Genomic DNA, 23,826 nt, shown 5'->3' on the forward strand with positions numbered 1-23,826 from the left:
TAGATTGACAAGGCGACAATGCAGACTTTTCGAAGTTTATAGAGATACCTAGCTCGGAGCAAGTTTGGATGGTATAATCCCTGGCTCGTAGTAGCTGATGCCTGGTGGAAGCAGTCAGGAGCCAGTCGTCTAGATATGGAAACACCTGGAATCCTCGCCGTCTCAGGTGAGCCGTAACCACTGCCATGCATTTGGAGAACACCCTGGGGGCTGTGGTGAGACCAAAGGGCAGGGCTCTGAATTGATAGTGACTGGCTCCCAGCCGGAAGCGGAGAAACCTTCTGGAGCATCTGTCCATTTTGATATGATAGTACGCATCCTGAAGGTCTATGGAGCACATCCAATTGTCCTGACCCAAAAAGGGTAGAATGGACAGAAGTGTGACCATCCAGAACTTCGTTCTTTGAACAGATTTGTTTAACCTGCTGAGATCCAAAATGGGTCTCCAGTCCCCTGTCTTTTTTGGTACCAAAAAGAACTTGGGAGTAAATCCCAGATCCTTGCTGGTCTGCTGGGACTGGCTGGATGGCCCTTTTTCCTAGCAGTTTTGAAATTTCTAGTACTGCTTGTTCCCTTAGACCGGGTGGAACATTTGGAATGGACCTGTTTGCTTGTACAGGGATGTGGACAAAGGGGATTTTGTAACCCTCGGATATGATAGACCGTACCCATTTGTCTTGTGTGAGGGGTTGCCTGGCTTCTGGGTATAGTGACAATCATCCCCCGACTGCCTCTGAAGGTGGACAGCCCCTCAGGGGTGCTGAAAGGGTTTGTCAGAGAAAGATTCTCTGCTACCCTGATTTTGCGGACCCCCTCTGCCCCTCGGGCGGCATCTATTATTGTTCCCTCCTCTGCCCCTGGAGGGGAACTCACCACGTGTGTCAGGCACGACTCCCTGGGGTTTCCGAAACCACATTTTTCCACTCTTCTGACCTTTAGGGTATGATCTAGAGGGATTAGAAAAATGGACTCCCACAGCAGAGAGAGTCTTGCCTTCCTGCTCACATCTGGTAAGTGTATCCTTCACCTGTGGTCCAAACAGAGCCGAACCATCGAAGGGGGTATTGGTGAAGGGCACCTTAAAGTGGTCAGCAAAGTTACATAACCGCATCCAGGCATGTCTTCTCAAAGCCACGCCTGTACCTGCGGCCCTACTCGCCCCATCGGCTGCATAAGAAATGAGCCACATGGAGGAGTTGACTATAAAGTTAAGGGTCGCCAGCTGGGAGTTAATCTTATCCTGAGACCCCGCAGCTGATGGATCCTGAAGGGTATCACCCAGTTCCTTGAGAAGATCCCTTTGAAGGCGGGTGAAATGGCACAGATAATTCAGCGATGGCATGGAAAATGTCGCTGAAGAAAACATCCGCTTCCCGTACCTGTCCATTGTCCTAGATTCTTTATTAGCTGGATGGACAGGCACCGAAGGGTCAGCCAACTCCTTCTTAGTGGCTGCTGCCACCCCATGGCATCAACGGGGACACCTTTTGTCAGAAATTGTTTGTCGGATGGGGCTGTAATAAACTTAGTGGGCCTGCAGGTAGTTGGTTCCACTGTGTCCGGGGCTGTCCATGCTTTTCGAGCCACCACTTCCATGAGCGGGTCGAAAGGTGGAGACACCCAGGAGGTGGAAGGGTGAGAACTAAATGCGTCCAGGTACACCAACTCGTCCTCGGAAGGGTTAAGGGCAGTCCAGTTCCCCCTCTGCCTAAGGATCTCTAGGATGTCTGAAAAGGAGACATCCTCAGAGGGGGGACCTTGGGGACCCTTCCGAATCCTCCAGACGTGACTGACTCGGGGGAGTCAACATGTTTCCTCTTACATTTTCTCTTCTGAGGGGGCTCCTCTGAATGATCAGGGAAGGCCTCAGAATAGGAAGATACGCCCAATGGGGCGACCTGGAGCGTCTGTTCTCCACGCTTGGGGTCAGAAGGGTGGACAGAGACTGATGCAGGCACCATGGGGGGAGGAGCCAAAGGGGCTGATCGTGGAGCAGACACAGGAGTCAGCACACTCCTCATGACCTCAAAGGCGCCCCTATCAGGCAGAGAACAGGGTCCTCACTCCGAAGAGACGTGAACCCCTCCCAGCACCGAGAGGGACAGCTCCGAGGCCGATGTCGGGGCTGAGCTCACCTGCGCCGAGGCCCCGAGAGGGAGAACGAGGTCGGACAAGGATCCGATGCCACTCGCCCCCTCGGATCTGACGAGGGAGTCTTGGTGCCCAGATCCCTCCAAGGACGGAACCAATGGAGAGATCGGAGCTGACGAGAGAGCCGAAAGGTGTGGTATCGGCTCCGACGTTCCTACGATTCGAGCCCCGACGAGCTCCGGCTCTGAACACAGTGGAGGAACTGCTGAAGACACAGGGATAGCCACAGTCTGTTGAGAAGGGCTGGTCAACATTTTGGCCAGGGCCTGCGATTTTAGGAGCCTACTGACCACCCTCTCCAAGTCATGATCGGATAGCCTGGAGGACCGAGAGGAGTGAGACCTATGGCTTCGCTCCGATTGAAGCAATGGAGACCTCGGAGCCGAACAAACAGATTCTATAGAGGGGGACCTTGAATGTTTTCCGCTCAGAGAAGGTTCCGACACTAAGGTCGGAGCTGACTTGAGTTCTCGAGATGTCAGTTCCAGCCGGAATCGACGAGGAGGCAGGTGCTCCGCTTGGCAACGGCTCCGAACAGGGAGCCAACAGTTTGGAGGGCTTTAAGGATTTTCCTGACGGAGGCTTTAAGTAAGCCTCTCAAAATGAGCTTGTTCCTACGCTCCTGCAGGACTCTCAGGCTGAAGGCGTGGCAGACCGAGCGAGTCCTGCAGGTGTAGGGGACCCAAGCAATAAACACAAGAAGTGTGACCGTCTGTCAGAGACATCTTTTGACAGCACGAGTCACACTTCTTGAAACCTGAAACTTTGGTATCTTTAGACATATTTGTAATGGGATACCAAAGGGAAAAAAACAACTAGGGCTTAATCAAGGCACACACACACGCACTAGATAAAACTAACACTAATAATAACTATAGAACTACAACCACACAACTACCTTACTACTAATAAAAATATACAAATATACAAGAAAAAAGTACAAGACTAACTAATTGTGGCTAAACAGGGCCTAACACTACCCTAACAAGGTGGGGGGTGGTGCAAAGAAGAAACTCTCTAACAACAAAAACGAGTTTCTGAGTGTGATAACAAGGGGTACACAATGTATTTAAACTAACAGGGAAGGATTATCTAAAAATAAGACAATATAAAGGTAATACAAGAAAAGATTTATACGACCTGGAGCCAGTAAAATCGCAACCTCGTAGCTGAAGCGGCAAACGAGATCTGGGTATCTGACGCCTAGCATTGTGGGATATGGGGAGGCCTCGAGCCAGTAAATAGCTCTCGAGCTTTAGTAGTAGGCCGAGTTGGAGCCGAGGATCGGCTCCGAACCCATCCAGCAAGAATGAATGCGAGATAGACAACTTAACATCTTGTTTTATCTTCCAGTTGGCAGCTATATCAGATTTTCACATGGGGAGAGTGAAGCTACTACATTAGCAGTATTTCTTAGTAGTTCTCAGCGTGCTAATAAAACTGACTGTTGTAGCCTTGTGTCCCCCCCCCTATTTAGTGCAGTAATCGTAAATGTCCAATAGACAGTATACATTTTATTCAGATCCCTGTGACTAACTTAACCATCAAGCAGCCCTCTTAGTGCTTTCTGCCTTAGTTTGTATCACCTGGAGGCCCCACCTGTTTATTTGCATCTCTATACATTCCCCTTCATTGCTAATGTATCTCCCTACTCTAATCTGTGCACAAACCGGTTACTAATCAGCAAGTCAATGTGAAGACACACTCCCAAACCTTAGATTTTGCTGTCTCTTCTCTCCTTCACTATACAGGTAGTTTGAATTATTACTTACCCCCTCTGAGGCCTTCACTGATTTCCACTGATTGCCTCTCTGGTTTCTTTGCATTCCACCTGGTTTACACCCCTTGTGCTATCCTCCCTCCCCCAAAACTAAGTCTATATTAGAATCTTGCTGAGCATGGTGCCATCTTTAAATTTCTAGTCTCCCACCAGGACACAAGTGCTCTTCAGCAATTGCATTCTGCTTGCTGGTAAGCCATTAGACCCTCAGGAATTTGTTTAAAGTGTTCAGATTTGTAAAGTAATACTTACTTTTTACTATTGTCTTGTAGGCTCTTCCCCATTCCATTCGCCCTCGCTAACACTCGGGCTCTCCCCGCTCCCCTGACTGCCCCCTATTCCCTCCCACCCCCACTACCTCTACATTTATAGTAATCACAGCCACACCCACAGCTCACCCTCACATTACCTCCACCAATTACAGCTCCTAAAGTCAAATCACATTATACCACACCAACTTGCTCCACACAAAATACTCCCGGTCACTCTCATTCTCACTAGGCATTTTTCACATCACCCACACTACTTACCCAGGCCCAGTGGAAGTCGGAAGCGGCCTGTGGCTCTGAGGTAGCGGGTGCCAGGGGCTGAGAAAGCGCCTCACTGAGAACTGGCGAACCGGTGACTGGCCTAGCAGAGGCCTCGTCATCGGTTTTGGACCTCGGATGCCTATCCTTTCCCTTGTCCTTGCGTTTTTTTGTAAACTCCGGTTGTCGGCTGGTCCGACGGCATTATATAATGAAATCTTCGGCCAAAGTAATGAAATGCAAAATCAAACCAACGCTTAATAGTGCATTGGTTAAATCTAGCACAAAACCAACAGCTAGCAACGTTGTGATCAGGGCCTAGGCAAGGAATACAGCAAGAGTGAAAAACCTTATGAGGTATTTGCTTCCCACAAGAAATACAATTGTTAACGTTTTCTGACATCGGTCTGGAGCAAGAAAAAAGTTTCCCCAACGGGGTACTAAGCTTTAATGAAGACTTCGGTTCTGAAATTCGGATTTGAATATCTCAGGAGTCGGCCGACTGGCACTTGCAAACTGCTTTTGCTTCGGGCACTGTGTGGCAAGAAAGACTGAAGAAAATGGCGTCGGCTGCATCTTTTATACCCCTGGCACAATGACGTCAGGGAAGAGGCGACAGCAACCGACGCCAGACCTAGACTTTGGAATTCTGGCCAACTAAAGGTAGCCAGCAGGATAACCCAAGAGTAATGACTGCAACAGTGAAACACGATGAACATCCTATAATTCCTATTCAGACCCCCACCTAGAACCAACTTAAACTTTATAACCATGACTATCACACAACTAAGTCTAGTCGGTCTTCTCATAATTCTTTATAACACCACAAGTTATCACTCTAGCAATATCCCTAAACTTAGTAGCACAACACTACATTATACACTCTCATATACAGACACTGCACATTATAATATCTGCCCACAATTGTTCAAGAACTACATAACGGACCAATTCAGAGCGAAACACATATGTTCTCATTCCTACTCCAAAAAAACACAATACTTACTCGCACTCCTCACCAAACTCCAACATCTGTATCACCATTTTAACACCAGGCTCACTATAAGTGGGGATATCCTCCCCAACCCATGCCCAAATACATCCTCTCCAACACAAACTGCTCCACCACAAATGTCAGAATATAGCACCCCCACTATCTTCATCCCTGGGCAAATCAACAATAGCAGCAAAACCAATCATCTTTTGATGCTAAATATTAATATTAGAAGTATCAAAAATAAAATACCTGAACTCCAGGCCACTATAGCACACTACTTCCCAGACACAGTTGCTTTAACAGAAATCTGGCTAAATAAAAACATAGCTAACTCAGACGTTCTCCCTACCGGCTACAATATCATTAGACAAGACAGACCACTTCGTAAAGGGGGTGGAACTGCCTTACTGTACAAGTCCAACTTAACTGTACATCAATTACCAAACTCCTACCCCTCCCCCAATAATTGGGACATACTTATCTCACAACTTCACCCGAAAAAGGTCATCACTACAATTGTGATCTATATTCCACCTGGTATTACACCTGCTTGCCTTGAAGACTTCTTATCCTGGTGTTCTTCCACATACTCACAAGAAACCCTTATTCTGGGGGATTTCAACCTAGATTGGTTCACCTGCATATCAGAACCACTAAGTAATCTAATAAATCGTCATGGCTACCAGCAGCTAGACCAAATTCCAACTAGATGTGATAAAAAAATCTAAAAAGGAATCCATCCATGACTGGGTCCTAACAACTCCACATTGTACCCCAATGCAGGCAGTCTCCCAGACACCTTAAGTGACCACAAAAATAAGTCATCTACTTACCATAACGTTCCATGTGAGTTGTTTATCTCACCTTTATTCTCACTGATGGGTTCATAGCCGATTCTCGGCTCCGGCACGGCCGATTGCAAAGCTCAAGGTTTGCCAGTAGCTCAAGACCAAGCCCCTTATCCCACAATGCACTGCTGGAATTACCTCAGATCTTGCTTGCTGCGAGTAGCAGTATATACATATATAAATATATACAAACATATACATACCCTTTCATGCATTTCTGCCAAGAACACTTCCCAAAAAGGAAGAAGAAATATTGAATAACCAGGATGGTACTAGCCTCTACGTCAACAGTCAGCCAGGAGGGGGAAGGAGGGAGGGACGTGAGAATAAAGGCGAGATAAACAACTCACATGGAATGTTATGGTAAGTACATAACTTCTTTATGTGAAGTTGTTAAATCTCGCTGTTTATTCTCACTGATGGGTAGCGTCCCTAGCACCCTCAAACCTGGGTGGCTCATGGGAGCATGTTCTTCAGTACCGTAGAACCAAAGGAAGACCTGTCTCTTGAAGCCTTATCTACTTTGTAATGTGTGATAAAGGTATGAGGCTTAGACCAAGTGGCTGCAGCGCAAATATTGTCAAGGGGCAATTTAGCTTGAAAAGCATAAGACGTAGAGACGGCTCTGGTAGAATGAGAATTAGGTTTGTGTGTTAATGGTATGCTCACATTTTCATAAACAAAGGATATATAATCAGATAACCATTTAGATAAGGTGGTTTTAGCCACTCGATTGCCTTTTCTTGCTTCTGAGAAAGATACAAAAAGTTGGTCTGATTTTCTAATATTTTTAGTTCTGTCAAGATAAAATCTGAGCTGTCTGTGAACATCAAGTTTGTGCAGCATGTATTCCAATTTTCTAGAGTGGTTGGGAAAAAAGACTGGCAGCTCAATGACCTGATTGATATTTGACTCAGAGCAGACTTTAGGAAAAATGGGGGGTTTGTTCTGAGAGATACACTATCAGCATGGAAAATCATGTAGGGTGGTCTGATAGATAATGCTTGAAGTTCTGACACTCTGCGGGCAGAAGTAATGGCCACAAGAAATATTGTTTTCCAGGATACAAATCTGAGATCACAAGAAGATGCTGGTTCAAAAGGAGGAAGAATAATTTGAGACAGCATAAGGTTTAAATTCCAGGAAGAATAGGGAATTTTGATTGGAGGTCTCATATAAAGAACGCCTTTAAGAAAAGTCTTAGACAATTTATGGCCCATAACATTTGAGCCACCAAACCCAAGGTGAAAATTTGAGATGGCAGCTAACTGAACTCGAACTGTAGCAGCTGCTGCCCCATCCTTAAAAATTTTTGTCAAAAATTCTAAAATAGAAGATAGCAGAGCTCGGAAAGGGTCAATGTTCTGCGTGTTGGCCCAAATTGAGAACCTTTTCCATTTACTGCCATATAATTTCCTGGTAGATGGCTTGTGAGAAGACAAGAGAATTTGTCTTGTAACTTCTGAAATTGAATGAAGCCTGGAAATTAGGGGAAGTGGATTAGCCAAGCAGTCAGTTTCAGGGACTGCAGTGAAGGATGAAGGTCCCCTGAAGGGTGCGTTAGAAGGCGTGGAACTGGGTCCAGGTGCCATGGATCTTCCAACAGATGATGGTGGAGAAATGGAAACCAAATCTGTCGAGGCCAGTAGGGGGCTATGAGTATAACAGTCCTTCCCAGTGATTTTGCTTTCTGTAAAAATCTGGGTATTAATGGGAAGGGTGGAAATGCATAAAGGAGACCCGGGGGCCAATCGTGTAAAAATGCATCTCTCGGGGGATGGTATTAAGGCAAAGTAGCTTCTGCATTTTGAATTGATGTGGCTGGCAAAAATGTCGCAGCAAGGCTGGCCCCATTTGTGGAAAATCAACTCCGCAACCTGTTGTTTGCGAGACCACTCATGAGGGAGCAATATCGCCCTGCTTAGCTTGTCCGCTATAACGTTGGATTTCCCCGGGATGTGTGTTGCTAACAGAAAATGCTGGGACAACACAGCCCATTGCCAGACTCTGAGGGCTTCTCGACAAAGGGGGTAAGACATGGTTCCATCTTGCTGTCCGTCTGAATTGCAATAGTTCCTAGAGAGAGAGTCAGTCCTGAAAGTACTGCAACACCAGAAGCACCACTTTCAACTCTAGAACATTGATGTGCACATGTGATTCTTGATCTGTCCATGTGCCTTAGGCAGTCTTTCCCTGAAAATGCTCCCTCCACCCTATCAGGGAAGCGTCCATGGTCACAGTGGCTACTGGGGGGGGGGTGGGGACAAAGGGTCTTCCGATTGTGACATGAAGAGACGTCAACCACCACCGACGGTCTCTCCTGCAAGAATCCGTGATGAGAATCATGTGGTGCATTGGTAGTTTCTAGTAAGACCACTGAGCGAAGAGGAGCCAATTGAAGAATTTGCATATGCATCCTTGCGAGTGGTATAGCCAGGATTGCTGCCGCCATCAAACCTAGCACCTTCAATACCTCTGCTGCTGTAGCTTTGTTCTTTAACACCAGTGAGCTGACGTTTTGGTGGAGAAGAGAGACTCTTTCGACAGGGAGATGCAGAGTGGTAGTTGAGGTATCTAACTCTGCTCCTATAAAAATGGTATGCTGTGATGGCGATAAGGCAGACTTTTCGAAGTTGATTGCAATGCCTAGTTGATGGCAGAGTGTCAGAGTGTATTGTGTTGCCTGAGTCAATTGATGCCTGGTGGCAGCAGTGAGGAGCCAATCGTCTAGGTATGGAAACACCTGGAATCCTAGACGTCTCAGGTGAGCCGTGACCACTGCTATGCATTTGAACACTCTGGGGGCTGTAGCGAGACCAAAGGGCAGGGCTCAAAACTGGTAATGATTGGCTCCCAGGCGGAAGCGCAGATGATCTCTGGAGCGTCTGTTCATCTTTATGTGATAGTACGCGTCCTTGAGATCTATGGAGCACATCGAATCGCCTTTCCCTAGGAAGGGAAGAATGGACTGAAGCGTGACCATTCGGAACTTCTCTTTCTTTATGTCTGCTGAGGTCCAAGATAGGTCTCCAGTCCCCTGTTTTCTTTGGTACCAAAAAGAATCTTGAGTAAGTTCCGAATCCAACTTGGTCTGCTGGGACTGGTTAGATGACTCTTTCTTTCTAGCAATCTGTGGACCTCTATGATTGCTTGCTCCCTGAGATTGGGTGGAACATCTGGGATTATTTTTACAGGAATGGGAGGGGAAGAGAACGGTATGAAATATCCTCTGGAAATGATGCTTTCTACCCAAGTATCTGATGTTATGTTTAGCCAGGCTTCTGGGTACAAAGACTGCCTCCAGAGCCAAACAGTCGGGCCCCCTTTCAGGGGTGCTGGTAGGGTTGACTGGAGAACTGACCTCCGTCACCCTGTTGCTGCAGACCCCCTCTGCTGCGGGGGCGGCGTCTTCTGTTATAACCCCCTCCTCTGCCTCTAGAGGGGGTTTCTCCACGTGTGTCTTGAAAGGCTCCCTGTGCTTTTCGGAACCACATTTTCCCTCCCCTAGGGCCCTTGGAGTAGGGCCGAGTAGGGGTCGAAAAATGGACTCCAACGGCAGATAAGGTCTTGCCTTCCTGCTCACACCTGGTTAAAGTTTCCTTTCCTTTGGGCCCAAACAGTGATGAGCCATCGAATGGGGTATTAATAAAGGAAGACTTAAAGGGTTCCGCAAAGGAACAGAGACGCATCCAGGCTTGTCTTCAAAGAGCAATGCCCAAACTAGTGGCTCTACTCGAACCATCAGCTGCATAGGATATGAGACACGTGGATGAGTTTACCACTGAGTTTAGGGTAGCGAGCTGGGCGTTGACTTTGTCGGCCACCCCTGCAGCTACCGTTCCCTCGACAGTATCTCCCAACTCTTTCAGGAGATCTCTCTGTAGTCACGTAAAGTGGGTTAAGTAGTTCAGTGATCGCAGAGAAAAAGTCGCTGAACTAAACATGCGCTTCCCATATCTATCCATGACCCTAGAATCTCTGTTAGGGGGGTGTATAGAGGTGGATGTCTCAGATACTTACTTTTCGGTGGCTGCAGCTACCACCATGGTATCAACAGGCACTCCCTTTGTCAAAAATGGCTTGTCCACTGGGGCAGACATGAATTTATTGGGCTTACGAGGAACAGGTTCCATGGCCTCTGGTGACTCCCATGCCTTACGAGAAATCAGTTCCATGAGTTTGTCATAAGGTGGAGACACCCAAGAAGTGAAAGGTTGAGACCCAAAAGCCTTCAAGAGCATGGACTCATCCTCAGTAGGGGTCTTGGACTGCCAATCGCCCCTCTAAGGATCTCTAGTATCTCTGCAAAGGAAATATCCTCAGAGGGGGATAGAGGGGAACCTTCTGACTCATCTAAGTCCATGTCAGATGTCAAAGACTCCTGTGGGGAGTCTAAGTGCCTCCTCTTGCAGTCTCTTCCTGGGCACCTCCTCAGTGGGGGGTTCTGGGGAGCTCTCAGATGAGTAGGGGACACCTTGTGGGGATACTTGAGGCTCGGGGTCTCTATGCTTAGAGGGATTGGTAGATAAAGAAGCAGACACAGGAGCTTGAGGGGAGAGGGAAGGCTGAACCGATGTGGACGTTGTCTTTGAAGACAAAACTCTCCTCACAGCATCGAAGGCACCATGGCTCTGAAGAGAAGGAGTGGACGGACCCGAGAGTACCGGCCGATCCTCCCTCACCGAAACCCTGGGCTCCGAGCCTGAGGTAGGAGCCGAGCTCATCCGAGCCGAAGCCACAAGAGGAAGAGGCGACACTAACAAATTGGTTTGACTATCCTCCCCAGACCCGACGGGAGAGCTGCTGCTCCTAGAGTCCTCGGTCGGTGCCGAGGACAACCAAGTAGATGGAGCCAATAACACTGGTGCGGGTATCGGCTCCAAGGGTTCAACAACCATCGGCTCAGTTTCCTTCGGCTCCGAGAGTCCAGTACAGCTCGGAGGAGTAGACAAATCCGATTCCATGGTCTTCAGCACCGACGAGCTGGTCGGGGCCAACAATTTGGCAAATCCTGGTGCCTGTAAAAGCTTCTGCACTAGCCGATCCATGTCCAAATCTGAAAGGCTGATTGAGGACTTAGCTGAATGTACCGAAGGTGCTGACTGGAGCAGAGGGGAAGAAGGAACTTCAGAGACCGGCTCCAAAACCGAGAGATGGCTCCAAATCAAAGGTGCACTCAGATCCGAGGTCTGTGGAACAGATGACCCTCCTCCTGAAATTTTTGTCTTTTTTGTCACTTTGTCTGAAGATCTGGATTTTGAGGATTTGGAGGACGAGCTAGTACCCTCACGGCTACTCAAAACCTCAGAAAAGGATTGCTGTAGTAATCCCCTATTAGCTTCCTCCTTCTCTCCAAGAGGACTCTTGAAGAAAAGGAATGGCAAATGCTGCAAGCGTCTTGGAGATGTTTAGCCCCCAGACAGTAGACACACTGAATGTGTCAGTCAGTGACGGACATTTTCTGCCCACAATCTGGGCATTTTTTGAATCCCGATTTTGGATGGGATTTCTCCTTTTCATCCGACATAGTAACAAACAATAAACTGAAAAGAGTAAGATAAAAAAGTCCTTACACACTTGTAAAGATCCACAAACTACTAAGCCAAAACCTGGCACTAACTATAACAATATGATTACAGATTACAAATATAGGGCTGAGAGGCCCACAAAGAAGAACCCTGACTATTAGGAAGACTAATGAGAGTAAATAGGGCTAAAGGCCCACAGAAACCAAGAAGCCAACAGGGCACTAACTATTTAAACTGTTTAAAACTACATAAACTATAGATTATATTAAAAAAAAAAATGATATTAACACACAACTATTTTAGTAACAAAAAGTAAAGTTTTTTTTTTATAAACTTGCTGTTATTTTTCCCACAAATGGTCTGAGCTAGCTGGATCACAGAGATCTCTCTTGCCGCAGCAAACTAGATCTGAGGTAATTCCAGCAGTGCATTGTGGGATAAGGGGCTTGGTCCTGAGCTACTGGCAAACCTTGAGCTTTGCTATCGGCCGTGTTGAAGCCGAGGATCAGCTCCGAACCCATCAGTGAGAATAAACGGTGAGATTTAACAACTTCACATCATAATATACCTTGTACGTAGTAGAACAAGCATATGCAAAACCATTAACTATATATCCACTACAAACACAAAATAATTCTCTCCTGAGGTCCTCAACACTTTACGCAGTAACTGTGACAGGACCCCCCTAAAAACCCTCCCACTTGACCAGGCTGTAGCATATTTCAACAAAACATTTCTACACCACCTAGACACTGTCGCTCCATTGCGCAAAATCAAGGTTAGAACCTCTATAAACCCCTGGCTCAGTAAAAAAAACTGAACAAATCCTCAAGTCCAGAGATACTGCCTGGCTTTACTATCAAAAAAACAAATAAACACACAGCCTAACTAAGTACCAAGAACTGTGCAACCGTGCAAAAAAATGCATTAGGCTGGACAAAAAATCCTACTACACGACATTACAAACTAAATACCAACACAACCCCCAAAAATTTTTGGAAAAATGTAAACCAGCTACTAAACCCCACCCAAAAGTCTACCCCCAAACCAACCACCCCTGACACTAAAGTTCCCATCGAAACACAATTCAACTCCCACTTTGTGAACTCATTTCTATCCTTAGTATCACAGGACGGTTCCTACCTCACTATCCCACCCAACACATCATCATCTTCTTTCGGCTGTTCCCATTAGAGGTCATCACAGCAGATCACCTGTTTCCATTTCTTCCTGTCCTCTGCATCTTGCTCTGTCACACCAACCACCTGCATGTCCTCACTCAGCACATCCATAAACCTTACCTTAGGCATTACTCTTTTCCTGCTACCTGGTAGCTTCATCCTTAGCATCTTTTTCCCAATATACTCAGTATCCCTCCTCAGCACATGTCCAAACCAACATAATCGTGCCTCTCTGGCTTTGTCTCCAAACCTTCCAACCTGGGCTGACCCTCTGATATACTTATTCCTAATCCTCTCCACCCTCGTCACACCCAGTGCAAATCTTAACATCTTTAATTCTGCCACATCCAGCTCAAACTCCTGCCTTTTTGTCAATGCCACTGTCTCCAACCCATATAACATAGCTGGTCTCACTACCCTCTTGTAGACCTTCCCTTTCATTCTTACAGGTACTCATCTGTCACAAATCACTCCTGACACTCTTCTCCACCACTCCATCCTGCCTGTACTCTCTTCTTTACCTCTCTTCCACACTCACCGTTACTCTGAACTATTGACCCCAAGTATTTAAACTCATCCACCTTTGCCACCTCTACTCCTTGCATCCTCACCATTCCTCTATCCTCCCTCTCATTCACACACGCATATTCTGTCTTAGTCCTGCTGACCTTCATTCCTCTTCTCTCTAGAGCATATATCCATCTCTCCAGGGTCTCCTCCACCTGTTCCCAACTCTCACTACAGAACACGATGTCATCTGCAAACATCATAGTCCACGGGAACTCCTGTCTGATCTCGTCTGTCAACCTGTCCATCACCATTGCAAATAAGAAAGGGCTCAGAGCTGATCCTTGATGTAACCCCACCTCCACCTGAAACGCATCCATCACTCCCACCGCAGACCTCACTGGTGTCACACTGCCCTCATACATATCCTGTACCACTCTTACATACTTTTCTGACACTCCTGACTTCCTCATACAATACCACAACTCCTCTCTAGGCACCCTGTCATATGCTTTCTCTAAGTCTACAAAAACACAATGCAACTCCTTCTGACATTCTCTGTACTTCTCCATCAACACTCTCAGAGCAAAGATCACATCTGTAGTGCTAATTTCCCGGCATGAAACCATACTGCTGATCACTAATCACCACGTCCCTTCTTAACCTTGCTTCCACTACTCTTTCCCATAACTTCATGCTGTGAATGATCAATTTAATCCCTCTGTAGTTACTACAGCTCTGCACATCACCCTTATTCTTAAAAACCGATACCAAAACACTTTCTCCATTCCTATCCCACCCAACACAAACAACACTAATTCAAGCTTTACCCTCAAAACAGTTTCCAGCACTTCAATCAAAAGCATGCTCTCCAAACTAAAAACCTCATCAACAGCAGCCGACCTACTCCCCAGCTATTTCTTGAAACTCACAGCAGATGCTATTGCTATCCCAATCTCCACTCTCATAAACAGATCAATTGTTGAAAACTATGTGCCCAAACTCTGGAAAATATCCTATGTTACACCCACACATAAAGGTGGGACCTCCACTGAACGCAATAACTACAGACCCTTTGCTTTACTCTCCCCCTGGCCAAAATCCTAGAAAAATGCATCCATACCCAGATGCAAAAATATCTCCTTGACAGCAACATCCTGTCACCTACTCAGCATGGTTTCAGACCTGCCCATAGTACCACTACAGCCCTCCTCTGCTTCACAGACATAGTAAACCGTTTCAAAAATGAAGGCCTGCAGGTGTCAACTCTTTTCTTGGATATGTCCAAAGCATTTGACAAAGTCTTGCACCAAATCCTGCTAAACAAACTAAATCAGTATCACCTATCAAATTCCACTCTTACCTGGTTCAAAAGCTACTTAACTGACAGGTACCAAGCTGTGAAATGGGAATATTCTCTCTCTCCTCAGCTGCCCATAACTATAGGAGTCCCCACAGGGTTCTATCTTAGGACCACTACTATTCACAATCTTCACAAATGACCTCCATACCTCCACACAGCATGCATCTATCATTCAGTATGCATATGACACTACCTTAACCTGTGCTGCTCAAAACATTCTCACCCTCCTGCAAACAACTCAACTAGCATTCGCTGACATTGAAAACTACCTTAAAGCCCAACTTATCCTCAATCCAAAGAAAACTCAGCATATGATTATAACCAGTTCTAACAAAAACACTGATAACAGTCAATTCACTATCTACTCCACAAATGCTACTCCAATCGCTCCAGTGGCACAAGCTAAGCTATTGGGAATAACCATAGACTCCCACCTACAATTTGATAGTCATCTCAACTTAACTATTAAAAAGTACATGCCAAACTGGGATCACTCTACCATATCAAATAATTTCTTACTAACACAAGATCAGCCATTGCTCGCTCCCAACTTCTATCCACCCTACTCTATGCATCTCCCATTCTGACTAATCTCAACAAAACTGAACTAAGCAAAATGGAAGCCTGCTATAATAGAATTGCCCGCTTTGCTGCAAATTGCTCATATAGAACTCATCACTGTACTGCTTTGAGACAGCTCCACTGGCTTGAACTGCCCACCCTCCTAACCTACAATCAGTTCTGCCTCTGTCATTTAATCTATTACCTCCTCAATATGTGTCCTGCCCTCAAAAACCTAGTACATCATCACTCAGCCAAAAAGCCTCTTAGATCATCAAGCAAACTACTACTAGAAGTCACCAACAGCTACAATAGCTTTGGAGATGCACTATACAGTAGTTCAGTGCCTAAAAAATGGAACTCTGTCCCCACTACCATTCAAAACACATCATCCAAAGCCTCCTTTAAAGACCTTAACAGGCAACATCTCAAGCAAAGTTGGCAGTGCCATGACTGCTCCCCAGGCTAGTGAAAGTGGATAAAGTACACATACTAAACCTAAAGTACTTGATAATAGTTTTCAATCTTACTCACAAACACTGGCTAATCTACAATGTATGTACTGTACTTGTGTACTATGTATGTATTCTACCTATGTTCCAAATTTCAGCTGTACACCACAAATCTATTGATTACCTTTATTTTTAAATTAATATTTTTTTGTTTTTTTTCTGCACTATAACTGTTGATGTGCTGCATACCACTGTAAAAACATGTCTTTTGTAATTTGTGTATATACTGATCATGTCTAAATAACTAAATGTATCTGTAATTTTTCTATGTGGAGCTTTCCTCCTCAGGCCTCTGCTGAAAAAGGGCCTTTTTGGCTCAGTCACACACCCCCGGTTAACAAATGTAAAATAAAAAATAAAATAAAATAAATAAAATCTGATGCTGTCAATTTTCATTCTATTTTCAAACCTGTGGGAGAGAGTACCCAGCTACCCTACACCCTGGGTGGACTCATGGAAGGATGTTCCACAGCACCATTGAGCCAAATGAAGCTCTTCCCTGGAGAACAGATCCAATTTGTAATGGGTAATAAAGGTATGGGGTGTAGTACAAGTTGTGGCTTCACATATACTATCCGTGGATGCTCTAGATTGGAATACTGATGAAGTCGCCGTGGCTCTGGTCAAATGGGCTTGCCAAAGGTTTAGATAATTCAAGACCTCATTTCTTGTAAATCTAACAAATACAATCTGGGATCCATCTAGCCAATGCTACTTTGGACAATGGATTCCCTAGTCTTGGGCTGAAAATGAGACAAATAGGTGGTCACATCTCCTGATATTTTTTTGTTCTATGAAGGCAAAAATGTAATTGCCTGTGAACATCTAATAAGTGTAATAGGTATTCACCTTTATTTGAAAATTTTGCAAATAACACTGGTAAATTAAAGGATTGATTGATATTGTCATCTGACTATTTTAGGCAGAAAGGATGGGTTAGTACTTAATGAAATCCTGTCTTTATGAAAGATCAAATCTGGTGGTTGAGATAAGCCTTGACTCAATGAAATTCTTCTTGCAGATGTTATGGCTACTAAAAATAAAGTTTACCAATAAAGGAACTTTACATTCCATGTGGCTGCTAGTTCAAAGGGAGATTGTATAATTTCTTGCAACACCAAACTCAGGTCCCAGGGAAAAGTATGGTCTTTATAAGGGGGTTTAAGTAAAAGAGTCCCTTTAGAAAAGCTTTACAAAGCTTGTGTGAAGCAAATGAAGACCCTGACATCCAATATGAACAGTAGAAATTGCAGCTAGTTGTACCTTTATTGCTGATGAAGCTGCTCCTTCTTTAAACAACTGGGCTAAGAACTCAAGGATCCTATGAATCGAAACTGAGACTGGATCAAGGTCATTTTGCTATGCCCACTAAACAAACCTCTTCCAATTACTGGAATATAGTTTACATGTAGATGGCTTATGGGAAGACAAGTGTATGCGACAGAGTGGAGAAGACAGCATAGGTTGTCTGGCTATTAATGGAATTGGAGAAGCCAAGCAGTTAGCTTGAGGTTTAGAATGTTTCAGTAAGTCATGCCTGTTGGGTGATGCAGGAGGTCCAGAGTTGGATCCAGAATCCATGGATGTGTCAAGTAAATGAGGCCAAAGCAAGGGAAACCATGCCTGTCAAGGCCAGTATGATGCAATAAGGATTATTTTGCTCTTCAAACTGCTCACTTTCTGTAGAAATTTGGGAATTAACGGGGTCAGAGGAATGGCATAAAGGAGACCAGGAAGCCAGCCTTGAAGAAGAGCATCCCTCAGAGATTCCCCTCATGGGGGGAATCAGGGCAAAAAAGCTGCTGCACTTGTTTAGGGGAGAGGCAAACAGATGACAGCAAGGCTGGTCCCATTTGTGGGCTATCCTTTCGGCCACTATCTGATTGAGGAATCACTTGCGAGGCATAAGAATGCATCTGCTCAATTTGTTTGCTATCACATTGGACTTCCCCAGAATGTGCATTGCAATGAGAAAACTGTTGGATGAGATCACCCGTTGCCACACTCTGAGCACTTCTCAACACAACGGATAAGATTTGGTTCCTTCTTCTTTGTTGGTGTACCAGACTATAGACATATCTGATTGAACTGCAATTATTCCCATGAGGAGAGCATCCTGGAAGGCCTGCAACGCTAGCAGCACTACTCTCATCTCTAGGACACTGACATGCAAGTTGGCCTCTGTGGGGGGCCAACCGCTTTGAACTGTATTTCCCAGAAAATACCCCCCCCCCCAGCTAGGAAGTGTCCATGGTCACTGTGCACTGTGGCCATTGGTTGTGGGGGGTTGGTAAAGGGAAGGCCTTGTTGAATCTGACTGTATTGAAACCACCATGATAGGTCTCTTGCAAATGTTGGCGATTCTTATTTGGGCTGACACTGGTTGGTGGAGAATGGACCATTGTGCTTCAAGAAGCCACTGCAAAATTCTCATGTGAAGCCAAGCCAGCAGAACAAGTGCTATTGCTACTGCCAGAGACCCTAGAGTTATCTTTCTGAATTGAGATCCGATAGTTTCTAATCTTGAAGGTGGAAGGGAAGCTATTCTTTTGCTTGTGTTGAGAGCTGCCCCTATGAATTCTAAACAGTGAGTGGGCTCTAGAAATGATTTCTCATAATTTATAATTATTCCCATACTTGAACATGTTTAGATAACTTTTTCTTGCTCATAGTAGCTGATGCCTGGTTGGGGCAGATATCAGTCAGTCATTCAAATAGAGTTGCTACCACTGCGCCATGCATTTGGTGAACAATCTGGGGACTGTGTTGAAACCAAAGGGCAGTGGTCTGAATTGACAATGACTGGCTCCCAGCTAGAAACATAGGTGCCTTCTGGATTGTCTGTCCATCTTTATGTTGTAGTAAGCTTCCTGAAGGTTGCTAGAGGACATCCAGTCATCCTTTTCAAAGAACGGAAGAATGGACTGAACCGTGACCATCTGGAACGTGGTGCGCCTAAATTATTTGTTTAATTTGCTGAGATCCAAAATCAGTCTCTAACCGCGTCTTTTTTGGTACTAAAAGGTAAGAACAATTATGGACAATCTTACCATAACTGCACATGTCTTTCTCTTTTATATGTCACAGTATTTATAACGTGCTAGTCTATTGCAAGCTGTCCCAAATGTCAGGCGAGTATACAAAAGTCTAAAGCTACCGTCAAGTACGTGCAATGTCACACACAGGTCCCAGTCCAGCGTCAGCCAAAAAGTGACTCACGGTATAAATTAGACATCGGCACGTACCATCCTCAGAACTAAATGCCCCAGGAAGAGCAGCAGCCTGAGATAAACTAAGACAAACACACATTCAGAAGTCAAACAAGCATCAGGGGGAAGGAGGCAGAGATAGAATACTGTAACATAGAGAAGAGAAGGATATATATGGTTAAGTTAAGATTTTACACAACTATTCTATGTCCCTTCTATTCATATGTTGCAGCATTCATAACATGAGGCAGACTATCAAGGCTCATGCAGAGAAAAGAATGGGAGGAGGAGCAGTAGCACTTTCTACAAACCCCTGAAGAATAGCCCTGGAAAAACCAGCTCTAGAAATACCATCCAACTTGTAATGTTTAGTGAAAGTATGAATGGAAGATAAAGTAACTGCTTCCAGGATACAGGAAGTATCCAGGCCATTGAAACAAAGCACCTGAAGACACAGCTCTAGATGAATGAACCCTAACTGGAGATGTCAGAGTTTTTCCATGACACGTATAACAAAAGGAAATAGCCTTAGAGATCCAAGTAGAGATTGTCTGTTTGGAAACAGGCTTGCCCCGAGCCCTAGGATGATAAGAAACAAAAAGAGAGTTAGATTTTCTGACAAATAAAATCTGAGTTGTCTATGCACATTCAAGGTGTCCAAAATCCTCTTGCTAAAATTTTGTGGAGAGGGAAAGAAAAAAGGCAAATTAATCGATTGGCTAAGTGACAACTTCACCACCATCAGCATAAAGGGGGGATAAGTATGTAGGGAAACACTATCATTATAGAAAAACAGTAAAAAGAGAGGAAGACATAAGGGCCTGAAGTTTGGAAACCCTTCTCGTTGAAGTTATAGCCAAAAGAAGCACCATCTTCCAAGTGCAATGTTGGACAATAGAGGAAACTGCTGGCTGAAAGCGAGGCAAAGTAAGTTTTTCTAAGACAAAATTTCGATCCCAGGGAGGAGAAACTAGTTTCCTTGGTGGGCTGATATGAAGGATGCCTTTTAGGAAAAGCTTGACTACTGATCTTGAAGTCAAAGGAGAGCCCATAGGCAGACAAGCAGACATGGCTGAGAGATGAGCTTTTACTGAAGAGTATGACAAAATTAAGTAATTCACACGAAATACAACTTAACAGGAATATCCACATCAATGGTTGTAGGTTTTGAGAAAGACACCAAATGGAAAACCTCTTCCATTTGGATCAGTAGGATTTCTAGCCGCCTGCAGAACTTGCAGCACGTCCTCAGAAAATATGTGTCTGAAAAGAATGAAAACCCTGTCATCCACAGTGTCAGAAGGGTTGATGTTTGTGGGTGTATTATGGATCCCTTGTCCTGTGTGAGTAGATCCACCCTGTGAGGTAACTTATGATGACTGCCCTTGGCTAAATTCAGAAGAGAGAACCAATGCTGCCCTTGGCTAAATTCAGAAGAGAGAACCAATGCTGTGTTGGCCAAAAGGGACTCACCAGCAAGATTTTTGGTTCACCCTGTTGTATCTTTAATAGAACTTTCTGTAGAAGGGGGAAGGCGGGGTGCATAAAGAAACATCCCCTTCCATGAGAAGGATACCTTCCATGCCAGAGGATTGGAAACAATGGCACAAAACTCTGGAAGTTGTCTGTTCATAGGGGAGGCAAAGAGATCTACTTGAGGAGTACTCAACTGTTGGATAATGCAAAAAAAAAAAAAACATCCATGAGCAACATCAATTTGTGGGATTGAGTCATGGATCTGCTCAATGTGTCTTCCACAACATTCTGATTGAAAAGAATGTAAACTGCCTGAAGAGTTAGCTGATAGAGAGTTGCCAACTCCCAAAGTCCTGAGATGCAACCTGCGCAGGAGATATGACTTGGTCTCCCCCCCTCTGCTTGCTGACATTCAAAAGAACTGTGGTATTGTCTGTTAACCACTTTAGGGGACCTGGAAGAAAGAGGGTGAAAAGTTTGCAGGGCCAAAATGAGAGCTCTCTTCTCCTTTAACTTTGTGTGTTCCTTAATTTGGGAAGGATATCACACGTCTTGTACCTTCCAAGAAGCGAAGGCAGCCCCCCATCTCATGTCGGAGGCATCTGTGAATAACTCTCAAGAAGGAAGACAGGGTTGGAGAAGAAGCCCTGTAATCAAGGTGACCTGTTGAATCCACCTGTGAATTTAGTTTTTCAAGTAGAGAAGAAGAGGAATTACAAAATCTAGTGATGAGCATGTTGCATCCAGACTGAGCTACCACTGGAATTTCCTCATGTGAAGTTTGGCTAGAGGTAACATGGGAATAGTGGATGCCATGAAGCCTAGCAGGCATAGGAACTCCCTTCACTGTCATAAACTTAACTGGAATGATGGTCTGGAAGAAAGTGATTAGAGACATGACTTAATGAGAAAGCAAGGAAGTCAACATTTTGTCTTGTGAAGATGTGAGAAAGGATTTTTGCAAGTTTATAGTGAAGTCTAGTCTTTCCAGAAGAGAAACTGTAAAATGAAGGTTTTCTAACAGAAAGTCTGGTAAAGGAGCCTCGAGAAGCAGGTCGTCCAGGTATGGAAAGATATGAATACCCCTGAGTCTGCAGAAGGCAATCACAGGAGCAAAGCATTTTGTGAAAACCCTTGGTGCCGTAGACAGACCAAAGGGCAAGCAGAAAAAATGATAGGAAGCAATAGCAAAATGCAGAAATTTCCTGTAAAGAGGATGAATAGGGATATGATGGTAGGCATCTTTGATGTTGAGAGACACCATAAAGGCCTATGAAAAATGAGAGGGAGCAGGGTGTAAACATACAAAACATTCGAACCTTCAAAAAGGTGTTCAAATGTGACAGCTCTAGAATGGGTCTCTAAGGGCAATCTTCTGGGGATTTTCTGGAGACTAGGAACATTCTTGAAAAGAATCCCTTTCCTCTTTGGGAAAGAGGTACTTCTTCAATGGTTCCTTGAGAAATAAAGATTTGAATCACCCAGGTAAAAAATTCCAGCTGGTCTCTTGGAGGATGAGGAATACCCCTGTAGGTAGGAAATGTTTTCCACAACATGAAGTATCCTCTGCGTATAACAAAAAAAAAAAAGGAGTCTTGGGTGATCAGTTTCCAACTAGGGAGAGAGAGGGAAAGATGCAAGGATAGGGGGGTCTGGTTGCAAAGACAGTGGTAGTCACAGACTACCTGGCTTCCTCAGAAAAGGCTGATTATGAGCAGAAGTAGTAGTATTCTTGAACTGTAAAATTTTCTGGCACTCTTTTTACACCAGGATGGAGGAGGACTGGACTGCATCCTAACAAAGGAGGTTTAGAAGAGTAGTTTCTTTGAAATTATGGAACTGGGGACACAAAAATATGCTTAAGCTCCTTGAGCTACTTACCCATCTCTTGCAAGGACTTAAAAAGTTCTGCAGCTACAGATCCAATCAATGCCATAGTATCTAATGGAGCGTCCATTACTTTAGCTTTGATGTCATCTGGAAGTAGATAAAGCCTCAGACAAGAGTATCTTCTCAAGGCAGAGCTAAATGCCGCAGCTCTAGCAGATGTTTCAACTGCACCACAGCTGCATTTAATGGAATGACGTGTCATTTGAGAAGATGAACACAAAATGGAAGAAAGTTGTGATTTAATGTCTGACTCAGGAAGCTCAGAAATGATCTCAGTTGCTTGAGAAAGGAGGGCTAAGGCATATGTGGTCATATGTGTTTAAGAGTTTATAACCCTAAATGCAAGAGTGGCCAATGTATTATACTTTTTTCCCAACCTTACCATAACTTTACTCTCCTTATCCAAGGGGAGAAGGAAAGTTGAAGGCAAAAGTTTTAAGGGCTTAGCAGCTAATGAGACTTTAGCTGTATCTGCAGAAGAGCATTTAAATAAAAATGTGCAATCTTCTGGCACTTTGCAAGATCTAGCTGGCCTTTTAGGGACAGGAAGTTGTGAGTATGGACACTTAGAAGTAGATGAGAAAGCATCTAAAAGACTGGTTAATACTTGTGACACTGCAGATGGAGAAGGGGAATCCATCTGTAACAGGTCATATCTTTTTTGCACCTCAGAAACCTGAGAGCAACGCCACTTAAAAATGTTCTCATCTTCACAATGGTCTCAACAAAGGTAATATTCTCACTGGGAGATTCTGTACCATTTGATTCCGCCTCTGGGGAAGCATACCCCAATGGAGAGGAAATCTAGGCTGAATATGCAAGTGACTGCTCACCAGATGAATCATCTTCACCTGAGGAATCCTCAATCCTAATGCTTTTTTAAGGAGAAACTGGAGAAACGGAAAGACACACCTAAAGATTGCCTAAGGGCCATAAAGGTATTAAACAGCCCTTGAAAAAAAGGCTTGCCAATCTTCAGAATGTTTCTGATTAGACGCATGCTTTCTTTTTGCTTTTTCTTTAGCGTAACTTTCAAATGGTGAAAGGTCGAGGGACCGGATGTAGGCCTACATTCGATAATGGTGCATGGAACCTCTTCACGTACAATGACTTGCAGTATGATGCAAAGATGTTAAGAGACAATGAGCCTGAGTTCCCCTGTATGTCTATTGCAGAAATCTAGATTTCCTCCAAGGACATGCTAGTAGGATCCTTTCCAGCCTCCACTACGGTACCCAAAAAAACAAATCATCTATATAACGGCGGTATAGACTTATTTTACTGAACCCGGGGAGG

At 44.7% G+C, this 23,826-nt stretch overlaps 1 protein-coding gene across 6 annotated transcripts in view; it reads right to left on the minus strand.

Moving 5' to 3' along the window:
• Positions 1-23,826, minus strand: part of PHF21B (PHD finger protein 21B) — a 2,393,713-nt gene that overhangs the window by 1,857,756 nt on the left and 512,131 nt on the right. The gene's annotated exons all lie outside the window — the stretch shown is intronic.

The sequence above is a fragment of the Protopterus annectens genome, chromosome 11.part0 (assembly GCF_019279795.1).
Source record: "Protopterus annectens isolate FY-2018-M chromosome 11.part0, PAN1.0, whole genome shotgun sequence".
Taxonomy (NCBI): Eukaryota; Metazoa; Chordata; order Ceratodontiformes; family Protopteridae; genus Protopterus; species Protopterus annectens.